The sequence below is a fragment of the Cynocephalus volans genome, chromosome X (assembly GCF_027409185.1).
Source record: "Cynocephalus volans isolate mCynVol1 chromosome X, mCynVol1.pri, whole genome shotgun sequence".
Classification (NCBI taxonomy): Eukaryota; Metazoa; Chordata; class Mammalia; order Dermoptera; family Cynocephalidae; genus Cynocephalus; species Cynocephalus volans.
The window spans coordinates 95,407,439-95,423,302 of NC_084478.1; positions in this window are offsets into that span (position 1 = coordinate 95,407,439).

Below are 15,864 nucleotides of genomic sequence, written 5' to 3' on the forward strand. Positions count from 1 at the left end.
TGGTGATATAAACCAATTGAACTAGGAAGTCTATTTACAATCTCCTCCTGAAAAAAATAATTCTACCTGATGCCTAAAATACAAGCACATGAAACACATTGCTTCCCATTTAAAAATATATATCATTTTTTATTTATTTAGAAAGCACATTGTGAATGATTTAAAACTTAAAACTGTAAATTTTATGTTTACAATTCCATAACATCAAGTTACTACTGAGAGATTGCTGCATTAACTAATTTTCTGCTCATTATTACATTTTATCTGAAGTTTCTTACCCTAAATGTATTTAATTGACTGATCATTTTATCTTAACATATTTGATCAAACTTTTACAATAACTACAGGCCACAATTCACTGATGATCTTGAGAATGTGCATTTTGAAGAACAAATACACTTAATAATCTATTTATATGGCATTTAACACACACTTACCACCAGTTGTATAAGTGCTATTTGATGATGATGGCAATAAATTTGTGTAGATTTAACATTTCACCCTGCAACAGCTATATTGATAATTTAATATGGTTCATTAAACACATTTGGCTAAACATTCCTTTAAATGAGACTTCCAGGTGGAATTTATTTATATGTCCCCAAATTACTTTTTTGAGTAGGTTCCCATCTCCAGGGCCAGGAAAACTGTCATTTATTTTCATATCATTCACCATAAATGACATGTAATTCTCTTAATTCACAAGTAACTCATAATCAAAAATGTGTCAACTAGAAAAAGAAACAGCATATTATTTAAAGTCAGATTCTTTTTATCAAAGTGCTTTTAATATCCAGTAATATTTTTTGATAAGATCTGTGACTATGGATTAATAACTGGGTTTAACATTTACTGAAGGATCTAGAAATTTTCCCATTAATAACTAAAGAACTAATCCCAACAAATATTATATAAACATTTATGAAAAAGCACAGAATATTTTTTTCTATGAAAGTATTATAGGAATTTGTAGGTAGAAATAAATAGAGGCAATTTGGCAACAAAATTTTTTTGTAAGAAATAAAATACCATAAGAATTGACATTAGAAATATTTATTTTATTTTGTGATATTAGTAGTCTGCTTTAAGTGGCATGTCAATTTCCTTTTTTAAATTTATTTTTTTATTGAATCAAAATTGATTACACATATTTTGGGGTACAACATTGAGATATGTTGATCTAATCAATATTGCTAGCATATATATTGTTACAAATTGTAATTATTCTTTATGCCCCTTTTACAATCTCTCCTCACCTCCCCATTACCCTAGATTTCTTCTCTCCTTCTGAAAGAAGAGTGGTTACTCTGTTGATTTGTTGCCTAGATGATCTGTCCAATGCTGAGAGGTGTGATCAGGTCCCCCAATATTATCATAGAGCAGATCCTTCTTCTGTCACTCTGAAATGGGCTTTGTGGAGAGAGACATCCTCTTCTTTTCTTTATCTCTGCTGGTGACTCTCCTTGTGTCAATGCACTCTTGTGGTTGGCGGACCATCTGTGTGGTGGTTGTGGTGTCTAGCCACTTTTGCGGCAGCCATGGTTATTGCGGTGGCTGTGATGGGCCACCCACATGGAGGGGATGTTTTTAGCATGCTCCTTGGCACTGGTGGTGTGCCTGGTTGTGGGGTGTGTCGGGTCCCTGGGCAGGTCCCGAGGCACTGGTGCAGTGTGTCTGGTTGTAGGAGGGGGGTCTGGTCCCATTCTTCATGCGTTGGATCCCTGGGTGGGCTCCAAGGAACTGGCACAGTGTGCCTGGGTGAGGGAGTGGGGTCCAGTCCTCAGCTCCAGGCCTCTGGTTCCCAGGCAGGCCCCAAGGCGCTGGTGGTGTGCCTAGGCTGGAACTAAATTTTTGTCCTTTGCTTCCTTCTGAAATTGGGGAACTTCCTGTGGGAACCAGTTCTTGAGCCATGTGGTTGAGCTAACTTGTTGCTTTGCTTGCTGTTTCACTAGGGGAGGCTTTTTGTGCAGCTCAGGGTTTAATGGTTGACCTATAGGCGCTTCCAGCTCTCCAGAGACCCAGTGGATCTGGGTTGTGTAGAAACTCTGATCTGGGCCTGAGTTTTTTCATCAAACTAGACCCTATGCAATTATATATTACTGACCAGTCTCCTTTGAGTGGTCCTGTGCTGCTTGGGGGGAGGGTCAGCTCTCTTTGCTGTGTCCCAATGTTCTCCCGGTGGGCCTCTTTCCCCAACCGCCCATGCTCTAAACACTTTCCATGGGACAGGCCATGCATGGGTCCAGCGATGACTGGCCTCTGAATGGCTCCCTTTTTTCAGTTGTTCTGACTCCTTGCTCCTGCGTGGGTCTACTGGAACCCTATCAGTGGTCTTGCTGTCCTGGGGGCCATCAAGGCCCCTTTCTCCCCGTCATCTCCAAGTAACTCCATCTGAAGGGCACAGCTGCAACTTCTGCCGGCTCCTGCTCCATGCACTCATCAGCTCCAGCCTTAAAGCAGCCGTGGCCCGAAACAGAGCAGTTTTTTCTGTCTCTCATTATGGTTTCTCCAGCCTTCATGAACTCCATTGGTCTCTCCTCCTCTTCCCCTGAGCTCCAGTGGCCCCAGCTTGACTGATGTTACATTTTTATAGCTGTAAATTTGTTGATTTGTGGGAGAGAGTGACACTGGGAACTGTCTATTCTGCCATCTTGACCAGAACTCTCCAATTTCCTTTTTTAGTAAAACCTTGAATTTATATTTTCAAGCCTATGATAGACAATAAACTATTTCTTTTTAAAACGATTAATTAATTAATTGATTTATTTCAAGTATTCATGAGATACAAAGCTGATTGTCCCCCCTCCTGCCCATGATGTGGGGGCCAGACTCACATTGGTGGCATACCCATTACCAGAAATTACTTTTGTACCCTTTGTCCCCTTCCAAATATCCCTCAACCACCCTCCCTTTCCCCCTCTTCCCTCAACTCCAATTTGGAACCCTAGGAATGTTCCCTCCCTCTGTTGGATCATGGGACTACTGTGGTCTTTCTTTCCTACCTTCCTTTCTCTCTTAGCTCCCACATATGAGTGAGCACATATGGTATTTATCCCTCTGTGCTTTGCTTGTTTCACCCAACATAAGTTTCTCCAGGATCATCCATGTTGTTGCAAATGGGAGTATTTCATTCTTTTTTATGGCAGAGTAGCATTCCACAGTGTATGTATACCACAGTGTCCTTATCCAATCATCTATTAATGGACATTTAGGTTGGTTACATGTCTTGACTATTGTAAATAGACCTGCAATGAACATGGGAGTGCAGGTATCGCTTCAACATGATGATTTCCATTCCTCTGGATATATACCCAGAAGAGGGATTGCTGGATCATATAGAAGATCTATAAGTAGTTGTTTGAGAAAACTCCAAATTGTTTTCCAAAGTGGTTGTACTTATTTCCATTCCCACCAACAGTGGAGTAGTGTTCCCTTCTTTCCACACCCTCACCAGCATTTCTTATTCACCATCTTTTTGATCATAGCCAGTCTAACTGGTGTGAAGTGGTATCTCAATGTGGTTTTAGTTTGCATTTCCCTGATGACTAGTGATGTTGAGCATTTTTTCATGTGTCCATTGGCCATTTCTATGTCTTCCTTTGAAAAATGTCTATTCAGCTCCTTTGCCCATATTTTAATTGGGTCATTTAATTTTTTACTGTATAATTGCTTGAGTTATATGTATATTATGGATATTAGTCCCTTTTTGGATGCATAGATGGCAAAAATTTTCTCCCATTCTGTAGGTTGTCATTTCACTTGATTCATTGTTTCTTTTGCTGTGCAGAAACTTTTTAGTTTGATATAGTCCCCTTTGTTCAGTTTTTCTTTTGCTGCTTTTGCTTTTGGGCTCATGTTCATAAAGCCTGTGCCCTGACCTAACTGCTGAAGTGTTTCACCTATATTTTCCCTTAGTAATTTTACAGTTTCAGGTCTTATACCTGGTTTTTAATCCATTTTGAGTTGATTTTAGTGTATGGTGAGAGATGCATATCAAGTTTCATTCTTCTGCATATGGATATCCAGTTTTACCAGCACCACTTGTTGAAGAGGCCATCTTTTCTCCAATGTAGATTTTTGTTGCCTTTGTCTAATATCAAATGGCTATAAGCCTGAGGAGTGATTTCTGGGTTCTCTATTCTACTCCACTGGTCTGAATGTCTATATTTATACCAGTACCATGCTGTTTTGGTTACAACAGCTTTGTTGTATAATTTGAAGTCAGGCAGAGCTATGCCTCCGGCATTTTTTTTTTTTTTTTTTTCCACTCAGGTTTGCTTTGGCTATTCGGGGTCTTTTGTTTTCCCATATGAGAGGTAAGATTGTTTTTTCCATTTCTGTGAAGAATGTCATTGGTATTTTGATGGGGATTGCATTGAATCTGTAGATTGCTTTGTGTAGTATAGACATTTTCACAATGTTAATTCTTCCAATCCAAGAGCATGGAATATCTTTTGATCTTTTTGTGGTGTCTTCTTTAATTTCTTTCAGAAATGGTTTGTAATTCTCATTGTAGAGATCTTTAACCTCCTTGTTTAAATTGATCCCTAGGTATTGTATTTTTTTGGTGACAATTGTAAACAGGCTTGCTTTCTTTATTTCTCTTTCTGTTAATTCATTATTTGAGTATATAAATGCTACTGATTTCTGGGAATTTATTTTGTATCCTGCAATGTTACTGAAGTTATTCACCAGCTCTAGGAGTTTTTTGATAGAGTCTTTAGGTTTTTCTATATATAGTATCATGTCATCTGCAAATATGGAAAGTGTTACTTCATCTTCTTCAATCTGGATTCCCTTTATTTCTTTCTGTTGCCTGATTGCTCTAGTTAGTACCTCCAGTACTATGTTGAATAGAAGTGGTGAGAGTAGACATCCTTGTCTTGTTCCTGTCCTTAAGGTGAAGGCCTTCAATCTTTCCCCATTCAGAGTAATACTGGTGGTTGGCTTGTCATAATGGCTTTTATAGTGTTAAGGCATTTTCCTTCTATACCTAATTTGTTGAGAGTCTATAATCATGATTATCATGAAGGAATGTTGAATTTCATTAAATGTTTTTCAGCATCTATTGAGATAATCATATGGTCTTTGCCCTTGAGCTTGTTGGATGTGATGTGTCACATTTATTGACTTTCCTATGTTGAAACATCCTTGCATCCCTGGGATGAATCCCACTTAATCATAGTGAATAATTTTTTAAATATGTTTCTGTATTCTAATTGCTAATATTTTGTTGAGGATTTTAGCATCTAGGTTCATCAAGGATATTGGCATGTAATTTTCTTTATTTGTTGTGTCTTTATCTGATTTTGGTATCAGAGTTATGTTGGCCTAATAGAATGAGTTTGGGAAAGTAGAGTCTGTTTCAATTGTTTGGAACAGTTTCATGAGAATTGGTATTAACTCCTCTTTAAAAGTTTGATAGAGTTCAGCTGTAAAGCCATCCAGACCCGGACTTTTTTGTGTTGGAAGATTGCTAAATACCACTTCAATCTCCTTGCTTGTTATTGGTCTGTTCAGGTTTCTGTCTCTTCTTGGTTCAGTCTTGGTAATTTATACATGTCTAGAAACTTGTCCATATCTTCTAGATTTTAAAATTTGTTGTCATACAGTTATTTATAATAATCTCTAATGATTCTTTGTATTTCTGTGGTGTCAGTTGTAATGTCTCATTTTCATTTCTGATTTTTGTTATTTGGGTCTTCTCTCTTCTTTTGTTTATCTTCACAAAAAAAAAACAACTTTTAGCTTTGTTAATCTTTTCGACTATTTTTGGGGTCTCTATTTCATTCAGTTCTGCTCTGATCTTAATTATTTCTTTCCATCTACTGCCTTTAGGTTTGGATTATTGTTGTTTTTCAAGTTCTTTTAGGTGTAGTGTTAGGTCGTTTATTCAGAGTCTTTCCATTTTTTTGATATAAGCATTTACTGCAATAAATTTCCCTCTTAGTACTGCTTTTGCAGTATCCAACAAGTTTTGGTATGACTTATTTTTATTCTCATTACTTTCTAGAATTTTTTTTTTTTATTTCCTGTTCAATTTCTTTCTGGACCCATAGGTCATTTGGGAGCCATTATTTATTTTCCATGTATTTGTATATCTTCCAGCAATTTGCTTATTGTTTATCTCCAGTTTTAGTCCATTGTGGTCTGAAAAGATTGTTGGAATGATTTTTTTTTTTAATTTGCTGAGACTAGATTTGTGGCCTTATACGTGGTCTATCCTGGAGACTGTACCATGAGCTCATGAGAAGAAAGTGTATTCTTTAGCTGTTGGGTGAAATGTTCTGTATATATCTGTCAAGTCCAGTTGGTCTAGGGTGTAGATTAAATCCTGTGTCTCTTTGTTGACTTGTTGCCTGGAAGGCCTGTCCCATACAGAGAGAGGAGTGTTCAGATCACCCACTATTAATGCATTAAGACCTATCTCCTTCTTTAGGTCTAAGAGTGTTTGCTTGATATATCTGAATATTCTGGTATTGGTTGCATGCAGATTTATGATTGTTATGTCTTCTAGCTAGATAGTTCCCTTTATCATTATATAATGTCCTTCTTTGTCTTTTTTAATGTTTTTTGGTTTAAAGTCTATTTTATCTTATATGAGAATAGCTACTCCTGCTCATTTTTGGTTTCCATTTGCATGGTGCATCTCTTTCCATCCATTCACTTTTAGTCTATGAGTGTCATTACAGGTGAGTTGGGTCTCTTGAAGACAGCATATAATTGAGTAAATCTTTTTAATCCGATCCGTTATTTCATGTCTTTTGAATGGGGAGTTTAGTCCATTCACATTTAGAGTAGTTATTGAGAAGTATTGTTTAATTCCTGTCATTTAATTGCTATTTAGGTGGTTTAAATATCTTCTGATCATTATTTCCCCTTTTATTTCTCTTCTTCAATATGAGTTGGGAATTTAAGGTGGAATGGTTTAGCTTCTTTCTCTTTCTTGCTGGTATTTTTGTTTTAACTGTGGGTCTTGCTCCTTTTAGTGTATTTGTTCTGATGGACACCATTATTCAGATTCCAGATGAATGACTCCCTCAAGAATTTCTTTTAGGGCTGGTTGTGTGGTGGTGAACTCCTGTGGAGTATGCATAAAGCAAAAGTACTTCAAAGGGCCTGGTTTTCCAAAGCCTTACAGTTTCAAATATTCACCTTCCAAAAAACAGGAAATTTTCCCCAGGCTATAGTCTGTGTTGTAAGATAAAGAATTGTAATACAGCAAGGTTTCTGGCTCAAAGACCAACAGGTTACTGATTGATATGTAAAGATAATGGGAAATTGCTATAAGAAGAGAATGCTTGCTAAGATCAAGTTTTTGTTGGTGGATCAAATTAACTTCTTGAAAATTGCATTATAGAAGGTAACCTTGCTTGTCTTACTGAATGTTACCAGCTTCTATTGTTAAACTTGTTAAACCATACTTAGCAAAAACCCCTCATATGTTCTCTTTCTGTAACTCCCTGGTCTGGAGAATACATGCAGGAAGAGAACCCCAATTCATGGTTAATTTCCCAAATGGAAGGAATGCCTATCTCTTGAGGGTTCTAAGAGATCAACCCTTTTTCGGGGCTTCACACTGACCAGAAGAGATGGTCTTTGAGTAATCTTTGGTGGCTCCATCACCCAGGGGAAAAAGGGTGACAAATCCGTGGGAAGCAAAGCAACAACTCCCACAACTTTTGTTTGTCTGGGAAATACACTATTTCTCCCTCATTTCTGAAGGAAAGCCTTGCTGGGTAAAGAATTCTTGGCTGGCAGTTTTTGTTGTTGTTGTTGTTGTTGTTGTTGTTTGTGTGTTTTTTTTTTCTTTTTAGTATTTTGAATATATCATTCCACTTTCTTCTGGCCTTTAGAGTTTCAGTTTAGAAGTCTGCTGTTAGTCTGATGGGGGTTCCCCTATAAGTGTCCTGAGGCTTTTCTCTTGCTGCTTGAAGAGAATTCTCTCTTTGTCTTTGAGCTTTGTGAATTTAACTCTAATATGTCTTGAGGATCTTTTTGGGTGGAATCTGTTTTGGGACCTTTGAGCTTTCTAGATCTGAAGGTCTGTATCTTGCCCCACAACTGGGAAGTTTTCTGTTACTATTTCCTTGAATAGGTTTTAGATACCTTTTCCCTTCTCCTGCCCTTCAGGAATACCCACAATTCAGATGTTAGAGTGCTTGAGATTGTCTGCTGTCTCTCAGGTTTTCCTCATTATTTTTAATTCTTTTTTTCCTTTTTTTTTTTTGTCTGCTTGACTTATTTCAAAAAGACCATCATCAAGCTCTGAAATTCTTTCTTCTGCTTGCTCTACCCTGCTGCTCAAGCTCTCAGCCAGGTTTTTTATTTCATTGAGTGAGTCTTTCATTTCTAGAAGTTCTGCTACACTCTCTTTTATGGTATTAATCTATTTGTAGATTTTCTCCTTCATATTCTTGATGTTTTTTCTTGTTTCATTGTGTTCTCTAATTGAGTCTTCCTTTATTTCTTCAAGTTTTCTTAAGATCATTACTTGAAATTCTTTTTCAGACATTTCAAGGATTTCTTGTTTCATGGAGTCTGACTTTGGGGCATTACTGCATACTTTTGGTGGTGTCATTTCTTCTTTATTATTTGTATTTCTAGTATTTTTTCACTGATGCTTGGTCATTTGGTAGGGGGTTTGCTTCTTCTGTTGCACTGATGTTGACTCTGGAGTGGCCTTGGTTGCTACTAAGAGCGATGAACTGTCTTACTTGACAGTAGTTGTGGTAGTGGTTATGTTAAACCAATTTGGTTCCTGTTCGAGACTCCATGGTCATAGAATGAACCCCTAATGCATGGAGTTATGCTGGGACAAACTCAGTGGGTCAGATCTGTAGGCTGGTGTTCCCACCTGGGACTGAGGCAGGATGAGGGGCCACGTGGAGCCATGTGGTTCCACTGGCTGGCTGGAGCTGGCAGGCTCACCTACATGGTACCAGTTTGGGGCAATGGGGTGGGGCCTGGAGCTCCCCCCTGCGTGGGTTCAAGGTGGTTGGTGAGGGGGCCACATGGAGCCACATGGTTCCTCTGGCTGGCTGATGCCGGCAGTCTCACCTGCACAGTGCTGGTTCAGGGTGGTGGGGCGATTCCTGGAGCTCCCACCCATACCTGGGTCCAAGGCAGTGGGGTAGTGGGGCTATCTCTTTTTAAGAATAAAAATAGCCTTTGGGATTTTATATGGCATTGTTCAGCAATATGTGTACAATGTCAAAGCAAATTTTTTTGAATTAGTCAGAGATAAAACATTGAAAATATATTGGAATCAGAATAAAAATAAAATACTTTTTTTGTACAGCTTTTTCTAATTTGAATGTTCTTCCCACATGGATGAAACAATACCACTTCAAAATGTTCCTCTTCTTCACACTTACTCATTTTGTGAAAAAGAAGAAATTCTGTCCATTAGAAATATGATATTAAACACATTTGCAGACCGAGGTTTGGAGATATAATGTTTGGACACCAGAGCCTATAAAAAAGAGACCTATCAAGAATTATGTTCAGATAGTGCAACAAAAGTCAGAAAATCTTTTTTCTCTTCATTTTGCAAGAATTGGCTTTAGAATTTACTTCACACAGTGTATGAATCCTGGATTTAGAAGAAGAGAAAATCTATTACTGCAGATGTATCCAATAGTCCCTGAAGTGAATACTCAATGAAAAAAATTACCTCCTAACTTTTTCTTTTTTTGTTTTAAGATGATAAGCATTTTTGTAACTCAGGGGAAATGTAAAGGTCAGTGCTATTTTAAATTCCTTGTTGTGTGGAAGCATTTAAGTTATCCTACCAAGTAGATTTTTTAAGTTGGAGACATTTATGTTATAGTAAGAGAGAGAGAAGAAAGGAGAGAGATAGAGAGAGACAGAGAAAGAAACAGAGGAGATAGAGTGAGAGAATGTAACGTATCACTGATCTGAGATAACTCCAATGGATTAAGTATAAACTCATGCATTATCATGAATATAAACTTTCCTGAAAACATAGAGTGTGATTTATTTATGCAGATCTTTGATTACTGAAAATCTACATTTTTTTTTTTTTTGTGGAAAATCAGGACTACTATCTTTCTCTACTTTTCCCTTATTTGCCATTTTGCCTTCATATTGCCTAAGTTAAGGCCATTTTTACCTGAATTCTTTTAGATTCCTCATGAATTAGACCACGAAAATAAGTGAGGGAAATCCCTTATATAACACATGGCATTAACAGTAAAAAATAGTAAAATTTTCTGAGGTGAGTACCAATAGACCTCCATGTTTACATAAATAATCAAATTTCAATTTGAATTTATAAGGTTCTTTTTTTGTTACAGAGACTGCTTGTTCTTTTTACATTATTATCTAACTTACTAAAATTATATTAGAAAAAGAACATTTAATATTGTCTTTCCTCTTGAGCAAAAATATTTTCATCCAATAACCTTTTGAGTATTTTTTCTTTGGGTTTATATACGGGATAATGGAATTTTTTTTCTTTTTAAAGTTTTCATGTTTCTTCAATATTGATCTGCCAACTAATGACTTGGCCAAAGTCCTCTTATCGGACACTGTCAGGACCATTCTCTTGTGGTTAATGGTAAAGGATGTTTAAAGTGGGTAATCAAATTAAAATCTACACATGCATATGCACATGCAAATAATGTAATTAAACATTTCACTTTACCTTAAAATATGTAAATATGTATTCATTCATTAAGCCATTAGTGTAGAGTCTAGGCAACAACACTTTTGGGTATGTTGAGATATTTTTCTACACAATTCTGGGGGTAACCAAGCAAGGCTTAGAACAACAGAAAATCCAAAGCCCGTCACCATTAGCCATGAGCAATCTTTGACTTTTCCCTCATGTACTTTATAGATTTCATCATTTCTAAGTGTACAACTGGATGAAAACTTTTAGCAGCACTGCACTGAATTTCTACCTTGTCTTTCTTGCATAAAACTTATTCCTAAAGCTCTAAGTTGCCCTGTTTTGATTTTTTAATAGAAAGAAGCTTACAAAGCAATCTAAGTACAATCTTTCCAGATTTTTGTGATTATTTTTTCTAGTCTTTTTCAAATTTTTCACAAACACCTTATTTGATGGCAATTTTTAAATTAATTATCCAATACACAGACTTCTCAAATTTGTCAACTTAATTTTAATGGAAACAAATCATCCTCTTTCTTTTGGCATTGATATTTCATAGGTTTACGTAATACTTAATAATATTACATGCTTGCAATAATAAGTATAGCTGGGTCTATAGCTTTGGTGAGAAATGCCACAATATATAAGCATAAACATTACCCGGTAAGTGTAGAAAAATGCTGGCAAACAAGCCAACAGCCCACTACAAGTGAGTTTTGAAGATCTTTTTACAGAGGAAATTGCATGTTGATTAACCTGGTGAACAGATTAAAGAAAAGTAGGGGCTTTTATTGTCATTTAAGACCTGGAATTTTTTCACGATAGTTATTATAAACTACAAATTTAATTGTATATAAGATGCTTTTCGAGATTTCACTCCATGAAACATATTAAATTATCAAAATCACATATTCTTGTTTATTTCAAAACATTTTTATCTGTATATTTATGAATATTAAAAGCATGATGTCAAATAAAAGCAAAAGGATAAATAACATTTCTTAATAGTAGATATTTCAGGCAAACAATTTCCAAAGTTCAGTAGTACCAATGTATATAATGCAGTGGGTTGAACGTGTCCCCCAAAAGTTTGTGTGTTGGAAACTTGATCCCCATCATAACATTGTTAAGAGGATAGGAAATCTGATTATGGTATTTGATAGGTGGGGCCTTTGACAGTTGATTGGATTGTGAAGACTCTGTCCCCGTGAATGGCTGAACTCATGTGTAGATTAACAGGTTAATGTTTTACTGGGTTATCATGGATGTGGAGTGGTAGCATTACAAGGAGAGCACATGAAAGGGCTCTTGCCATTCTCGCCATATGATTGCTTGTGTCACAATGGGACCCTGTGGAGGGTTCCCACCCAGAAAAAGGACATTACCAGATGCACCCCTTGGACTGTGAATTTCCCAGTCTCTATAACTGTAAGAAATAAATTTGGGGGCCGGCCCCATGGCTCACTCAGGAGAGTGCAGTGCTGGTAGCGCTGAGACCACAGATTCGGATCCTATATAGGGATGGCTGGTGTGCTCACTGGCTGAGCGTGGTACGGACAACACTAAGCCAAGGTTGTGATCCCCTTACCAGTCAAAAAAAAAGAAAAAAGAAATACTTTTTTTTCTTTATAGATCACCCAGTTTCAGGTATTGTGTTATCAGCAACAAAAAAACAGACTAGTATATATAGATAAAATGATAATTTGACACAATATTGCATCAAAGCTGCCATAACAAAATACTGCAGACTGGGTGGTTTAAAGAACAGAAGTTTATTTTCTCACACTTTTGGAGACTGGAAATCCAAGATCAGGGAAATGGCAAGGCTGGTTTCCTCTGATGCCTCTCCTTGGCTTGCACACCACTGGTGTTTCTCCACGTGTCCTAATATGCTCTTCTTAGAAGTACACCAGCCAGATTGTATTAGGGACCACCCTAGTGACCTCATCTTGACTTATTTCTTTAAAGCCTTATCTCCAAATACACTCACAATCTCAGGTACTGGGGTTAGGATGTAAACATACAAATTTTGGAAAGACACAATTCAGCCTATCACAATATTTAATAGAGAAAGAATAAGTTATAATGAGTCTGAGTTCTTGTTTCCAATAAAATTGTATCATAATGATTTCAATTTTTTCTGAGACTTACAAAACAACTTAACATGCAAAGAATCTGTTTAAACTTTTAAAATAGCTCTGTTAGAAGGGAATTTACTTTCATCCTATAAATGCATGATTTAATTTATTGCTTTTATCTCTGAAACCTCTTTCAGTCATACTTCAGTGCATCGTTCTATGTCCCTGACAGAAAGATAAAACATAGGTAAAGGTTTCTCTAAGAGGTGACATAGTTGGATTCTGACACCATATACTGACATTTGCCACACTATTTCTCTCTTGGAAAACAAAGTAGAAAAAGACAATGGCAACTGCTTTGGGTTGTGTTTATGGCAGACAAACATAAAATCATTTTGATTGCAGCAGTGTCCAATGTAGCTATGCTGCTGCATTTGACACAAAAACTCACTTAATGAGAATCTGCAGCACAAATCATTTTTCATTTAAGCATGCCAAAGGTGGAAAGAAAAAAGAAGTATAATATTAGATGTATCAATTTATATTTCAAGTTTTCTTTCTCATTTGCTTTTCTCTGGCATCTCCCCCAGGCTAGGGAAGTGGGTTAAAACTGTTATGTAGCAACAAAAAGATTAGGATAATAAAGTGCTATTTTTCACATAAGCATTTTTATAACATAACAATAATGTTTTCTACCCTCATAAAGTTTTCTTATCACATCTTACACTAACCTTCTATCTGAAGATGAATCAATACTGTTTTACAAAAGCTTGTAAGACTATCTGAAATATTAAGTCAATATTCCATTTTCATCATGTTGGTAATTTAGTGTGATGCATTATTGTATCACATCAAATAATCCTGAAGTCAGGTTCCAGACCTATTGTGTAGAAACCTTAACAAAACTAAGTCTAAATATGCAATCTAATCCCAGCAGCAAACAAGGCAGTGATACCAGGTGCCAACACATATAGGGCTCAGTAAGTTCTAGGCACTACTCTAAATGATTTACATACATTGTCTCATTTAATTCTCACAATGCTATGAATAGACACTAGTATTATACACATTTTATATGTGAGAGAATAAGCCCCCAAGATCCCACAGCTTATAGGTCACATCCAGGATTCAAACCCAGTTGATTTGACTTGAGACTTGATACTCTTAACCATTGTGCTGTAATGCCTGATATTAGGGAATCAGTCTCTAAAATCAGACTGAATTTAGGTTCAAAGCCCAGTTCTACCAGTTACTCAGGCAGGCTTTCTATTTTATGGTGTACTTCAGTTTCTTCATCTATAAATTTGGGAAATGCTGGCATATCTAGAAAGAGTATCGAGAGAGAGAGAGAGAGAGAGACAGACAGACAGACGGAGAGAGAAGAAAAGCACTACCTTGAAAACCATACAGACTTTGACTTTCATATTCTTCCTCTGTATCTAACTGTCTTTTATCAAGGATCAAAGAATTATGGAAGACAGTTCTCTAGAGCTAAATCTCAGGCAAATCACTTGAATTCTCTAGTCCACTTTTTCAACTGCGGATTCCTCTTTGACCCTGGGGCTAATTACATCTTTCAAGAGGTCTTTTTAACTATGGTTGACTCAGTACTGAGTCAACATTTTAATACCATTTGGGAACCATAATCTACAGAAACAAGATTCACATTAAGGATAAGTTCAAACAGTATACATTCAGAAATGCAATAAGATAGCAACTTCAAATTTAAATGTACCAGTTCTTCCATACTTGTATAAAGTGTATGCTTTGAGCTATCGCTGAATATATCAAATGCTGGTATGTGCACAATTTTAATACTAGTTTCATAAGATTCAAACCACTAAAATTTTAACTACTATTTAGTTGCCAAGATATTTTCACTTTCATATCTGCCAAGGAAATTGCATGCAGGAATGCGTGATAAAAGCCATCACAAAATGTTATGCTTATTTTTATTTATCCATATTTTTATTGTATTTACTTTTCACCTTTTGTTAATAAAAGAGAAATAAGAAAACCTGTTTAGAAATTAATTATAATATTAGTTAAACCAGCAATGATCTAAGTTATGCAATGATGTAATTGCTGGCTTCATGATTATTGTGGTTTTCATTTTTTGTTTCCCAGGGTATCACCATGCAGCTTGTTCAAAGTGAACCTTGAGATGTTGCCATGGTGGTTGACCATTGCAGTAACTGGTCATGAATCTGTCTTCCATTTTTTCAAATTGTGTTATAAACAAACAAACAAGCTGAGTTTCCGTAGTGTAGTGGTTATCACGTTCGCCTAACAAACAAACAAACAGAAAAAGAAAGACAGAAAGAAAAAGACAGCAAAAGAAAAGAACTAATACCAAGTACTTATTTTAACCACTACAAGTATTCTTAGAGTGAGGTTCTCTCCTAATCAATCAGCAAGGTTTGTATTCATAATATTTTCTTCAGGTTTATGTCTTTCTTTCTTTTTTGTGCTAGTAATTCTGTTTGTGGTTCAGCACCACTAGCTAATAGCATCCCATTCTGATAACATGGAACTAGCTTCATTCATGAATATCACAGAGGATACATATCTCTTCTAAGATGAATGTCCTTTTATTTACAGATTTGCCTAGTGGATGCTGAAAAACTTCTTACAGAATAGAAACTTTTTGCAATCAATATAATTTTAATTTTGTTATGGCTGGCATCTGGAATCCTGATTTGGAATCTATTTACATACACTGCTAGGAAACAGATCTAAATTTGAACTATTTAATTTAGTTTATATGTGAATGTTTTTTCTAGTACTCAAAGAATTAGCTTCATCAGATGTCATCTGTTAACCATCTCGTTTTATTATAAATGCGTGTGCATGGATACACACAAGGGATTTGAGATGTCCAATAAGTATTTCAAGGGCAGAATGTCTGTATTGCCCTCAGCAAGAGGAATCTGTATACATGAGATGTGTCTCATGTAAACGAAATCCCCAAACACCCTCTCTCTAAAGACAAAAGTATTTCTCGTGTTCAAATAAAGCTGCAAAGGCAATCTCCAAACAAGCATTCAGTTGGATCAATAGCTAGAAATTGAATAGAACAATGTCTCATGCTGCTTTATAGAATTTTCAAAAGGTTTCCACCATACAAACACAATTTTTCAGGCTCCACAC